A 12,457-nucleotide genomic window follows, 5' to 3' on the forward strand; every position below is an offset into this window, starting at 1 on the left:
ACAACGTGCATGCGTGCGTGTGGGCAGGTTTGGATGGTTTACGTGGACATTTGTATTTTATTTAAAAACTGGTAATAAGATTATTATGCTATAAATGTGGTTTATGAGGAAATTTCTAGTGTCTCCATAATTCAAATCACTTAAAAACATACTAAAAACTATGGGGTTTATTTATGTAAAAATGCAGAAAGTTTTCAGTGAGGGTTAGGTTTAGGGGTTGGGTTAGGGATAGAATCTATAGTTCGTAGAGTATAACAATCATAATGTCTATGCAGAGTCCTCATAACGACAGCTGCATCAACGTGTGTGTGTGTGTGTGTGTGTGTGTGTGTGTGTGTGTGTGTGTGTGTGTGTGTACAGGTTTGGGTGGTTTACAAGGACTTTCTTTAGGTTACAAACTGGTAATTACAAGGGTATTATGCTACAAATGTGATTTCTAGTGTCCCTATAATTAAAATTGCTTTAAAAAAATCTATACTAAACGATGGTTTATTAAAATTTTTAAAATGCCGAAAGTGTGCACCAACGTGTGTGTTTATGTGTGTGTGTGTGTGTGTGTGTGTGTGTGTGTGTGTGTGTGTGTGTGTGTGCGGAAACACTGATAACCTTAATTTCTTTGAAGCTATGAAACTTACAACTTGCAAGTCAGCAAATCATTGAAAATGAACAGTTTGCAAATTTTTAGGAACTTCGTCTCATTACAGAGCACATTTTAAAAACCGTTTTCTCAAGCATAAAACATCCTTATCACCTCTTTCATGAAATGTATATCAAAAGGAATATCATCTCTCTTGAATAATGATTGACATCAGGCATTTGGGGGGTACATTGATTATCAGACTTCTTATAGCAAACAAACTGATACGATGCTCCAATGCTATCATTACAGTAATCAAAATAAAGAGAGTGTAATTAACCCTGCCCTGGGTGACATAACACACACCTGCATCTCGACGAAATGAATGAAGATTTCTGCACGAGTTTCCAAGTTAGATGTCCAATATAAAGTGTCATTCCGTAGCACTTTCCTCAAATGAAAGGTGGAAACTGAGACTCTCCGAGTTGAATGGAACACTTCATAAATCACAGCAACAACAATACAAAGCATCGCTGCTTTCCTCACAAGAGCGAACATTTGGATACACACCAGGTGCGTGTGGCAGTGTACAGCAGGCGAGTGTTCCAAACAGCTAGACAGAGCGCAGTTAAATGGGGCAGAACGCAACATCTTCAAAACTTAACTTCAACTTAACACGCATGAAACGCAACGATTATGGCGTCTTCTGTTATTTGAAAATAGACGGTTTAGACAGTCACTAAAAAAAACTGGTGCATGCTTACTAAGATTACTTAACCTGAAGGAAGAACAGACAGATGCGCATTGTGACCATTCTTTAATTTAGGTGGGCAGTGAATCTTCACATAATGACAAAATATGATGCATTATATTTTGATTATGCAATCTTTTGTACATTTTGCAACATATTATTTTATAACAGCCTATAATAATGAACAGACATACAATGGAACAACAAGACACAATGCAGCAGCCAAAGACGTTTGTCAGGCATGTTATTATATATACATTTATGAACATGTAATTGCCTCTCATTAGTCAGAGTACTTGACAAAACAACCAAAATGCCCATCCCTAATTGGGAGGCACACATTCCCCTCAATGCCTATGGTGGTTACGACCCTGTTAAAATTGTACTTTAAGCCATTTTTATTTTATGCAAATCTTATTCTATTTTTCTTTTCCTACATTAAATTTGTATATTTTAAATCATGTTCAATATATGTACTGTATACAAACTGACTTTTGTGTCTTTAAAATATACACATTATATGATTGTTTCAAGCCATTAAAAGCACATTTGGTGGAGAAACAATATAGAAGTTCAAAAGCCTTGCAGCAATTTTGCTCCCCCTCATTAAACACACTAACCAAATGCATTTATTAAATGGTCACGCATCAACACCTTGCAATGCACAAATGACTGAGTGGACAGAGAATGTATGGGAGGAGGAATTCACTGAAGTCCCAATATTGGCAGAATATTCAATAAGTTTGAAAGTGGAATGGTGGATTTTCAAAGATTCAGGTATCAGTTTGCTTTTCTCAAGACTAGGGCTGTCGATTTAACACGTTAATTCAGTGTGATTAATTTTACAAAAAATAACACGTTTATTTTAAATTACACAATTAATCGCACTGCCCACGGACTATAATAAGGAAGATTCCTGAGAAATGCAAGCTTGTAGTACCACCTGTTTACTCCAGAGGGCAGTAAGTGAAATTTCAGCTGTATGAGCAATGTGTAGTTTATACAGTGAAGAAAACACTTCAGTAGGCAGAAGAACACAAATATGCGTTACGTTCTTACGTTAAAAACACTCGAAGGAGAGCAAATGCGATCTAAGTGATCTCAAGGTGTGTTTAAAGATTGAGTATTAAACTATATTTAACTTGCCAGTGACCTAAACATTTTAAGTTTATGACGCAACACACCAGAGACGTCTGACGCAGGTGTAAATTGACGGGCCCTTAAACAAGCCCTCATAATAAATCTCCAACTGATTGACAAATTCACTTGTGAAATGGATTGCTGTGAACTGTATGACAATGACTGACTTACGATCAATAATATGGTAGTAAACAATACATTGTATTCTAAAGCTGCTTTTTTTATGGCCTTATCAATGATTAACTCTGCTACAGGAATGTAAAGCATTTTAATTATCTGAATATATAGTTATCTTTAAATATAATGTTTTAATATTTTAAGATAACTATGTATAATTATATATTGATATAAATATGTATAATCATTATATACTGAGTTACTGTTATATGAGGGGCTTTCTCAGCAGATATTTGTATATGCGATTAATCGTGATTAATTAATTGGGACACCATGTAATTAATTTGATTACAAATTTGAATCGATTGACAGCTCTACTCAAGACTATAAGTCCTGTAATACTGACTGCAGGCTCTTACTGAAGGAAAGGTATTGTAATGCAGATTTCAGACTGGAAATGGCCTCGAGAGGAATCCATGGACAGACTTTGCCAGTCATTCGCAGGGGTGCCACATGGCCAAACAGAGGGATTCCAACTACTGAGAAACTGAACTATAGGGTGAATCCTTTCCACAAGCCATAAAAAACACTGAGAAAATGTAAAATAAAAAAAAAACACTACGACTGTATGCCAGTGTGTAAAACAAAACAAAAACAGGATAAACATAATGACCATATTTCATTTCGTGACCTATTTCCAGCGAGTTTCTGAAGTGTGGATCAACTGGACACATTTACAGTCCAATCCACTGGGAGATGAGGAGACGTCACGTTGAAAATGCAGGATTTAAAAGAACAGCGGTGAACCGTAATTTGGATGGATTTTTTCAAGTGTAAGTGATATACTGTATGTACCAAGAATGTTCTTTAACTCTTAAATGCATGGGTGTTTCGCCAAACATCATTAAATACCTCGGCTCTCTAGTAACCCTGCACGTATATCTATCACAAATTGATCTACAAAATGCCGAGATAGTGTCAAATCTTCAAAACATTTTAAGACAATTAGAAAATATTAGAAAAGAACATATTCTGGGGGCCTGGGTAGCTCAGCAAGTAAAGACGCTGACTACCATACCTGGAGTCACATGTTCTAATCCAGAACGTGCTGAGAGACTCCAGTCAGGCTTCTTATGCAACCAATTGGCCCGGTTGCTAGGGTGAGTAGAGTTACGTTAACCTCCTCGTGGTCACTATAATGTGGTTCTCACTCACGGTGGGGCACGTGGTGAGTTGTGCGTGGATGCCACGGAGAATAGCGTGAGCCTCCACACACGCTAGGTCTCCGCAGTAAAGCGCTCAACAAGCCACGTGATAATATGGGCTGATTGGCTATCTCAGATGTGGAAGCCACCTGGATTGAAAGAATAGAGTAAAAGAGAATAAAGAAAAGAAAATATTCTGATATATTTTGATGTTTTATTTTTCCTATATTAAAGAGTTGATGCAACAAATTATTGAACAGGATTCATTACTTCCACACTGGCATTTCATGCGACACTACTGGCTGTCAAACACATATAGAGCTACACATAACAGATAAGACACATACACCAATCAACCCCCTCGTGCCACCAAAATAGTGCCAACCCGCATCTCAGGATAGCATTCTGAGATTATATTCCTCTCAACACAATTGTACAGAGTGGTTATCTGAGTTACTGTAGACTTTGTCAGTTTGAACCAGTCTGGCAATTCTCCGTTGACCTTTCTCATCAACAAGGTGTTTCCATCCACAGAACTGCCGCTCATTGGATGTTTTTTGTTTTTGGCACCATTCGGAGTAAATTCTAGAGACTGTTGTGTGTGAAAATCCCAGGAGATCAGCAGTTACAGAATACTCAAACCAGCCTGTCAGGCACCAACTTTCTGAGTCTAAATAGTCACACAACTTCAGTAGTACACCCAAATAACAACAGCCATATCATACGGCATGTGTTACACTTCCTATAGTTTACTTCCACATTGCATCTTATTCAAATAGCAATGTCAAATGTAAATCACTGAAACATCAGCACCACCTTGAGTAAGAAATAGCATGTATAATATGTACTGTATAGGTACATGTATATGGAATACTGATAATTCACAACTGTCACACAGTAAATCAACTTGATTTAGCATTTATTTGTATGAATATAGAACTTGTTTATCTTATAATAAAAAATAAAATAGACATCCTGTGATAGTAAACTTATATCAATATGAAAACATCATACAAATATGATTTATGGAAGTGCAAGAATAAAAAAAACAAAACAATGCTATTAAACAACTCGGTTCTTTAATGACCCTGTACACTTTTGGTAATCAAGCAGTTATAAAAAATATATATTTTTTGCAATTTTGCTTTTTTTTTTATTTATTACTCTTTTTTTTTTTACACTATACCAGAAGTTAAAGGTTGAGGTATACTAAAGGGGTCTGGGCATAACTCCAAAAAATTGATGAGGTACAGAGGGTGGAATGATGTCACGGGTCACTGAAGATCTGAGGTATGCATTAAAGGGTTAACAAAACTAGACTAGATTATTTTTGCAGTTGTTGTTATTACGCCATATACTCTGGTCAAGGGTCAATACCCACGTCCCCCTTTGAAGTATGTCTGGAAACTATCCCAATTGCATGCATACCTAAAGAATGCACTATTTTACTGGTTGAGACGGTGATCCTCCATCAAATACAGTATACAGGAGTGGTTTTTAATCATGTTTTAAAGTGCATAGTGTTTCAAGGTAAATAATTCTGCTCTTTGAGAATATCTGAGGCTGAGACAAAGTGGGGCATTTTTAGTTTTAGTTCCAGTAATATTTAAAGATTTACTTTTATACTATCTATATATCAGTAAAACCTCATAGATGTAACATTTCAACTTTTATTATAAACTGCTATAATAAAAGAGGTTTATTAGAGTAAAGTAATACTGTATTTTGTATAGCAGAAGTGTTTACTTGACTTACAATGAACAGAATATAATAGAACTGGTAGTTTGTATTGCCGTTCTAAGCAATTGATTGTTTTGTTTTTTACTGATTGATTTTTAATACTGACACATCATAATTGTATTCAAATTGTGTTCACTTAACCTTTTTTTATTTTATTTTTGACTGGTAATATTATTTAAACCAACATAAGCATAAGCAAATAATGCACGAGTTATAATTGATTAGCTTCGAGTAAATTTAATTGTTTACAATGTCCATTTAAAACATTAATTGAGATTGCATTAGGAGAATATAAGTCTATGACACTGTTCTGTAATTTATATTGCAATTGTTAACAGCTACTTGACAACCGCAACATATCAAACTGGATGTAAACACGAGAACTGTACAGTTGTCTGACACGCCATTTAATCCGTTTTTAGGTATTTGTAAAAACCTACTAAACGCTAAACATATCAAACAGACGAACAAAAACACCTAATCCACTTATTAATATTTTTAAAGCAATGTTTTATGCATTTGTCCCTGTCAAATAAACATTAAATAAATAAACAAAGTAGCAGAGCGAGAGACTTCCCGCCTGACACTCTTGCATCCATGTTTGGGAAAATGATGAACCTGCTCGCGCACATCGTTACGAAACAACTCCATAATATACCATAAGAGCAGTTATACACTGACAGTTGATTTCAACAAACGAATGCAGTTTTCGTCATTCCTGAAACTACTCAGACAATCTAATAACAGAAATGTAAAATAAATCTTAGAAAGTTAGCCTATTTAAAACTCACTCACTTTTCAGGACTTGAAGTTTCTTTTCCACAGAGAAGCGATGTACGAAAACAATCCACGATCTTCACAGTATTTACTCTCCAAGCGCTAGATTCACTCACCGAAAAAACATGAATCCTTCGCCCGTCCTGAGTGGACTGTCTTCCACACTCTCACTCTCTCATCATACACACACACACGCCACTGGAAAAGTTAAGTGACGTCAGCCCACTCCGTTAAATGCCACCGCAGGAGTCGCGCCAACCAGCTGGAGGTTTAAAGAGGCAGACGGGGGTAATGTGTACTGAACAATGAAAGCGATCGCTTCTGTCCATTACGCTTTATATTAATTGCAAAGCGAGCATATTCCCAATGTCTTACAGTTGCATTTCTTAGATTCTTTTCTTTATAAATATATGAGGTAGGCTACAACACAACATTTTAATTCAGAATAGATATGACTTTGATTATATTAAACCAATAATATAGAGAGCAATTATAAAAATACATTTAATCATTACTCTTTGTAATCTGTGCATATGTGCAACTGACCATATTTATATGTTTATTTTATTGTTGGTTTCTTTGTTTGTTTTTCACATAAAGTGTTTTTTTTCTGACATTCTATAGATTACTCAATTAATGTGTATATTTTCATGTCAGCTATTTTTTTCCTTCACTTTTAGCATTTAGCATGCTAACACATCCTATGTTTACTTAGCATGTTTACTTAATAGGGATGGGCATTGATACCGATTTCTCTATTCGGTTAAATTTCATTCTGATTTCAATTCGATAGCGATTCATATGGGTGTATTTCAGTTTTAATGTCCATTTTGCTTATGTAACCGGTCCTACTCAACCGGCAAAATTGAACCGGCTTCTCCGGCATGAGAGGCGGAGGCGCTAACAAGGAGGCTAAAGGCTGCAGCCTCTAACATCAGTCGCTAGTGCACCTATTGAGGCTAGGGGAGTGAGGTTTACACACTGCACAGCTACCTACAAGCTGGCAACCATTACACACACCCCCCTAAACCACACTCCCATCCGGGACACAGCACCATTGTAACTGGTACAACTTAACCCACTCCGAGCGGGAATCGAACCGGCATCTCCGGCATGAGAGTGCTAATAAGGAGGCTAAAGACTACAGCCTCTATCGTCAGTCGCGAGGTTTACACACTGCACAGCTACCTACCATCTGGCTACCGTTACACTTACATATGAAATAAATGATCTCCCAGCTAATGCTGTTAATTACATATAGGGGGCCTTCTAACTAGGTACATTACGAAAATATTATAACATTGTATTTGTTTTTAATCATTTTGGTCACATTAAAGCGGTTTAAAAATGTACAAATCAATGTGTTCCATCAATAAATATGATATTATATTGCATATATTATTAACTGCTAAGGAAGATGTGTTAACTAATCAGTATGTAATAGCATTTTATAGTTGTTTTATAGTTGTGTTAACTTAATTAGCTAATCAATAACTATTGAATTCAGTCATGCCTCCTGATGAACTACTTTTAATTATCTACTAATTCAGCTTCGGGAGAAATAACTATTGAACTACTACTACTGAACAGTCGCTTAATTACAATTACAATAATATCATAACAATTAGCCATTACAATATTCAGGTTGTGGCCCTTTCTTCTTCCTTACTTCTAATGTTATTATTATTATAGAAATGCAATACGCATTTCGTGGAATTACTACACTCCCAAAATGAGTTATTACAGCGAATTTAGTAGTTTTGGCCTGTATGGTCAGTTGCTTTGTGAGTGTGGTCTGTAACCAGAAACGGAACCCCATCCCCACAATAAGTGACTAGCCAACTTACCTCAGCATAATCTGTGCTGTAAAGAACAGAAAAGATAAACTCTTAACCTTAAACTCTATGGACCCGCCGGAAGATCCAAAAGGGGGCGCTATATTGTGAAAAAAGTTTACACTTAAAATGTTAAAGTATTCTTTTACATAAGTCAGGCACATAAGGTTTCATTTGAAAGCTTAGAACCTGAACTTTTCAAAGATATCCATCACTTCAGCACTTATGTATATTTATACTTAAAATAACATAACATAAAAGAAGTCCTCAAAACATTTGTGTTGGAAATTAGCACCCCCAGAGATATTGGGGTACAAATATTTTTATAAAAATAAAAGTCCAAAGACAAATCATATATCAAATGAAAGCCCATATACTCAGGAATGTGACTGTACAGTTATATTTTTTGCTGCCCTAATATCACAGTTCGAAATATTTTCAAAAGAACCACAATGTGAAATATGATTACAGTAAGCCATCAAATACAAATGTCTCATTTATGCTACAATAACTGCTGCTGTAAACCCCAAATAGCCAAGAATTTTATATCTGCTTTTACCTTAGTTTTCAAAATAATGAGTCATTGTTTACTTGTCTGTGATCTTGCTTGGCTGAATAATCCAAAGTTATATCTTAGATGTCCAGAACAATATATGCCATCCAGAAGGAAAAGCATGCATAACAAATCATCAGAAAAATATGTTTTCGATTACTGATGATAAAATATTATATATCATTGCAAAGGGGAGAATCTGAGCCCCTAGTACCCTCAGAGGCTAAGATAGTCAATGAAACAACGAGGGTGTAGTATACTACTCAAATCACTGCAGAGTAAAATCTGAACATTTACCAGCCATTAGCTAACCACAGACATTTTTAATCACATAGAGCAAAATTTGGTCTCATATACAAGTGATTCGTAAAGAGTTGTGCAATGTAAAAGATAAATCTTGGGTTTTAAGGATATCAAAATCATGCAATGCATCAGAAAATCAATATTTATACCCAGTCCTATTTTCTTAAGATTAAGATTCAACTTTATTGTCATTGTGCGAGTACAGGTACAGAGCCAATGAAATGCAGTTGTTTTCGCATATCCCAACTAAGCTGGGGTCAGAGCGCAGGATCAGCCATGAAACAGCGCCCCTGGAGCAGATAGGGTCAAGGGCCTTGCTCAAGGGCCCAACAGTGGTAACTTGACGTTACTGGGGCTTGAACCCCCCCGACCTTTCGGTCAGTAACACAGAGCCTTATCCGCTGAGAAAACCTTTGTCGTTTTTAGAAAAATATGACCACTATTGAGGACATCCCAAAAAAAAGACAAATTTGGCCACAGACTAAAACTCCATATGGTCAAGCACACACATACACACAAAAAACAATCTCAATTATAGTTAAAATATATTTTCTTTCACAAAACAAGTGTTTGTATTTATTTTTTTTAGGAATATGTAATTGTATATTTGTATATTTGACTAATTGTATATTAGACCCATATATGCATTCTATGGGAGAATTAACTTTGCATTCTAGGGTTCTAGGGTCATTTTTAAAATTCACCTGTTCATTTGATCGATTTGTTACAATTTAATAGGCAGTTCAACAGGGATGTGGCATGTGACAGTTTCGAAGTGATAGGCCTGCACATAGACAGATCCTTCTTCATAGCAAAATGGCCAGTGCTATAAAAAAAACCTCACATCATTTGTCAATGAAAGGCTGATGTGTGGCTTGCTCAGGTAGGAGACACAGAATCCAGGGAGAATAAAAATAAGTGCCTCAGCTTCACAAAAGGAGCTTTCACAAAGAGATCACACTGATTTTAGCACAGTGGCAGCAAAACGGTGCAGGGAAAAAGTGTAAGGAAGGTTTTAGATTCCTTTTGGCAGGCTAAGAGTGAACATAAAATGCTGGAGCTGTAGATTTATTAATATTATTGTAAAACTGTACAAGAGAAGCACTCTGGTTTAATCACGCTGATTACAATATTCACTGGTAAACCTTGGAAATGTGAAGCCCTGAGCACCAAATTAACAACAATTGTATGCAGCCTAATCACATGCAGTCTTTTCATTTGAAATTCACAGTATTGTCACAGTATAAACTTGAAATAAACAAATCCATATGAAATGCTATAAAATGAAAAATAATTTTAAATCAAAACAAATAAGAATGCATTTCATTGTCAGATGACAAATCTTACTTGAATATTTTACCATTATGTAAATGTTCAGTTCTAAGTAATCACACACACACACAAACAAACACAAACACACACACACACACACACACACACACACACACACACACACACACACACACACACACACACACACACATTTTGGGATTCCATGATTTATGGGGACTTTCCATAGACATAATGGTTTTTATACTGTACAAGCTTTATATTATATCCCCTAACCCTAACAGAAAATGTTCTGCATTTTTACATTTTCAAAAAACATAATTTTTCCTAATGGGGACTGACAAAATGTCCCCACAATGTCAAAAATGTTGGGTTTTACTATCCTTATGGGGACATATGGTCCCCACAAAATGATAAATATATGCTCTCTCTCACACACACACACACACACACACGCACACAAATGTTGGCAAGATTGACAATGAGATTGAAAAGCATGTTTAAAAATGTCTACATCTGGTCTTTCAGAAGGTTACTCTGACTCTTTGAGTATTTGTGATTAGACCGGGGTCATGACCAAAATCACCCACCCCTTGAATACATCATATAATGAAGGAGTGGTGGTGGCGTAGTTGGCTAAAGCACATAACTGTTAATCAGAAGGTTGCTGGTTCAAGCCCAACAGCCACCACCATTGTGTCCTTGAGCAAGGCACTTAACTCCAGGTTGCTCCAGGGGGATTGTCCCTGTAATAGGTGCACTGTAAGTCGCTTTGGATAAAAGTGTCTGCCAAATGCATAAATGTAAATATAATGGATTCATAAAAGTAATCTGCATTGTAATTTACCAATATTCAAACATAAATATAGTGTGTGAAAAATGTTGAACATTGTAGCAAAGTTTAATTAGTAACAATCAGTTTAGTTCCCGACTAACCCATCAAAAGCAACATCATCTTAATCAATGCCTTGATAGCACTTTGTGTTTAGGGTGGGGATATCTGATTTCCAACCAACAGAAGAAGAAAGGGAGTCCTGTGAAAACCAAATAATATTTGTGCAATTCCATTGAGTGATGCTAGTGGCACAGATTTTACACACCTCAACTTAAATTGCATTTCATGTGAGTCTGCAGATTGATAAATGTCAGGATTTATCTCACAGTTCATTGTGTACGTTCATCCCTGTCTAGTAAATACCTCTTATATAGGAGGCTTATCATATAAGGAATAAACTTGAATGACTGAGTTAGCCTCAACTGCTGTATGTCCTATATTAGTCAAGACTTTCATCTCGCACAGGAGCACTGATGTACAGAGATCACATCTAAGAATCTGAAAGCTATCAGACATGTCGTTCTATCTCAGTCATTTTATACAAGCCTTTTAAAGATAATTGACTCTCTCTAATGAAGGCACTCATACATAGCCTAGTTATCAGCTAGCTGCAAGCCATAAAATCCTTTTCTTAAGAGACTCTTGCTTTTTATAGTACAGTAGATAATCCTAAACACAAAAGCTTTACAGGGAAAGAGAGAAAAAGAAAAGAAAATTAGTCTGAAATTATAGCACTAAGTGCATGTGAATGTAAAGGTTTGAATGCAAAGAATGTGTATTAAGACGCATGATTTCATCGGGCCACAGAATTTTCAAGCATGGACCCCACCCATACACTTTGCAGTGTAAAGATGCATTTAGTTGCCCCCCACTGATCAAGGCCCTGTCTTAAACACACCAGTTTGATAAAATGGAATTAGTGAAACAATGGAACAAAATATAGAGAAACAGCCTTATTATTCCACTGCATGCTTTTCCAGGACCAACTAAGGATTTAAATGGGCATTAATCCATTCATAATGATAGAATATATTACTTCCACTTATTATGAGTTGCTCATGGCATTTGAAATGGCGGTGCATAATGTATGGCTCATTGAACACTATGATCTACATTTATGTGGCACTATGGAACTCGAAGCCTCACAGTATATAAAAGTCTTACTATATACTATGTGCTTCAATTGACTTGGCTAGAATGAATACTTAGAAAATTGCTGGCAGGCCAGTAGTACTGAATGTAACTCTAAAGCAAGATTCATAAACATGTTCTGTCTCTCTGTCCTTTCAGTCTCTCTGTCCTTTTGAACTTGCTGAGGTCTGTTGAACAGAGGT

The 12,457-nt window shown here is 36.1% G+C and overlaps 1 protein-coding gene across 7 annotated transcripts in view; it reads right to left on the minus strand.

The window, feature by feature from the left end:
• LOC127655204 (PTB domain-containing engulfment adapter protein 1-like) overlaps window positions 1–6,503 on the minus strand; it is a 114,797-nt gene extending 108,294 nt beyond the window's left edge. For 5 of the 7 annotated variants that reach the window (XM_052142876.1, XM_052142872.1, XM_052142868.1 and 2 more), the window contains exon 1: window positions 6,326–6,503. The gene's annotated coding sequence lies outside the window, so the exon portion shown is untranslated. The remainder of the gene's footprint in view (window positions 1–6,325) is intronic. The other 2 variants (XM_052142871.1, XM_052142874.1) reach the window with 2 other exon arrangements.
• Between the last annotated feature and the right edge of the window lie 5,954 nt (window positions 6,504–12,457).

Source organism: Xyrauchen texanus, chromosome 14 (genome assembly GCF_025860055.1).
Source record: "Xyrauchen texanus isolate HMW12.3.18 chromosome 14, RBS_HiC_50CHRs, whole genome shotgun sequence".
NCBI lineage: Eukaryota > Metazoa > Chordata > Actinopteri > Cypriniformes > Catostomidae > Xyrauchen > Xyrauchen texanus.